This window comes from Moschus berezovskii, chromosome 4 (assembly GCF_049115385.1).
Source record: "Moschus berezovskii isolate FMDL1 chromosome 4, NW_MosBer_1.0, whole genome shotgun sequence".
NCBI classification, from domain to species: domain Eukaryota; kingdom Metazoa; phylum Chordata; class Mammalia; order Artiodactyla; family Moschidae; genus Moschus; species Moschus berezovskii.
In genome coordinates this window covers 108,262,218-108,264,182 of record NC_142463.1, presented here as the reverse complement: position 1 = coordinate 108,264,182, position 1,965 = coordinate 108,262,218, and the positions used below count along the sequence as shown (strand labels likewise).

Here is a 1,965-nt window from a genome sequence, read left to right as displayed (position 1 = left end):
GCCCCAGGGGGTGTGTGAATGCAGGTGGGCTGGCCCGACAGCCTTGTCTCCTGATGCTGTGGGCCCTGGCTGGCCTGCTGGCTGGCCCTGGAACAGAGGAGACACCTGGCGGATCAGGATCGACGACCATCCTGACCTGGATGCAGTGTGGCTTTGCTACAGGAGTGATAGAGCCAGATGGGGCTCCTAGCCAAGAGGAAATTATGCCTGAAACTAGGGGTTGGATCCAGGTGATGTGGTTTTCTGAAGGTCAGATTTTGATCTTGTCACTCTGGAGTTTCAGTGTGACAAAGTTGAAAACGTGAGGGGGAATTGGGAAACTTCAGAGCACAGCTTCCAGCCTGAGATCCTCTGTAGTGTCTTGTGGGATGGAATTTTTTGGGTCTTTTGCAATAAAAACAAACTACACAAATGAGGTGTCGGAGTGCTCTTTTCTTCAAGCCTCAAATCCAGCTCTTGTGGATGATGTCAGCCTGGCCACAGCGACTATTGAAGGGTGGTCATGTGACCTTGTTCAGTTGCTCTGTTGTGTCCGACTCTTCTTTTTTTGTTAAATTTATTATTATTACTATTTTTTGTGTCTGACTCATTGCAACCCCATGGACAGCAGGACATCAGGCTTCCCTGTCCCTTACTATCTCATGGAGTTTGCTCAAACTCATGTCCATTGAGTCGGTGATGCCATCCAACCATCTCCTCTGTCACCCCTTCTCTTTCTGCCTTCAATCTTTCCCTGCATCAGGGTCTTTTACAATGAGTTGGCTCTTCCCATCAGGTGGCCCAAGTATTGGCGCTTCAGCTTCAGCATTATTCCAATGAATATTCAGGGTTGAGTCCCTTTAGGATTGAATGGTTTGATCCCCTCCCACAGCACAGTTCAAAAGCATCAGTTTCTTGGTGCTCAGTCTTCTTTATGGTCAACTTTCACATCTTTACATGACCACTGGAAAAACCATAGCTTTGACTAGACAGACCTTTGTTGACAAAGTGATGTCTCTGCTTTTTAATACACTGTCTAGGTTTGTTATGACTTTTCTTCCAAGGAGCAAGTCTTTTTTTTTTTTTATTTAATAACGTTTTATTTTTCAAAATGTACATCTGGTGGGACCTGTTCATGCATTTTCACCAGCAGCTGGGGCATCTCCACCCTTGGTGTTTCTGGTGTAAATCACTTGAGCTCTGTGCTTTGAAACCAGTTTAATAAATCCTTTACTGAAGGGCTGCTCTGGCCAGGGAACCACGAATCTTCAGTCTCTCAGAGATGACAGCTGGAGTTATAAGCTTATAGTTGAGAACTTCTTTACAGAGTTTGTCATATGTTGCTTTGTCAAACAAGACTGGGTTATTGAGCTTGTCCCAACGTTTGCCTTTGGACCACTTCTTCTTTCTGGCCTTGCCCCCAGATTTGTTCACTGGATCTTTGTCTTTCTTGGCCGACTTTCCGGCATCTTTCTTCTTCTTGTCGTCCTTGGGCGGCATAGTGAAGCCCGGAGAGAAGCTGCGACCACTAGGAGCAAGTCTTTTAAGTCACGTGACCCAAGCTGGCCTAATTGGGGTCCTTTCCTGGGGGAAGGATGCTAGAGGAAGAAAGCTTTCTTTCCCTGTGATTGTCACATGTGTGTGATAAAAACTGTCTGTCTTCTCAAGGAGGAAGTCCTCCTAGGCAGAGGAGAAGGGGATCTTCTAAGAGAGACAGGGCATTAGTGGATCCATCATCTAGAAAATGGGTGCTATCATTTGAGTCTTGGCATTTCTCTGTGTCCTCTAGTGATAACGAGTTTTTTTTTCTCCCTGAAGCTACTTTTAGTTTTGTTCTTTTCAGTCAGAAGGGTCCTCATAAGATGTCCCTCCAGAAGCCCCTGCGTTCACACTCTGTCACAGCAACTTATATCTTTGGTGGTTTCTCTCCCTGCCCTCCCACCCCAGACTCCTTGGGCCACTGTCTTTTGTCCACCTCCCCTTCCC

General features: G+C 46.5%; 1 pseudogene; it reads right to left on the bottom strand.

Annotated features, from left to right (window-relative positions):
• Positions 1-1,058: 1,058 nt before the first annotated feature.
• Positions 1,059-1,503, bottom strand: LOC129540422 (small ribosomal subunit protein eS25 pseudogene; annotated as a pseudogene).
• Between the last annotated feature and the right edge of the window lie 462 nt (positions 1,504-1,965).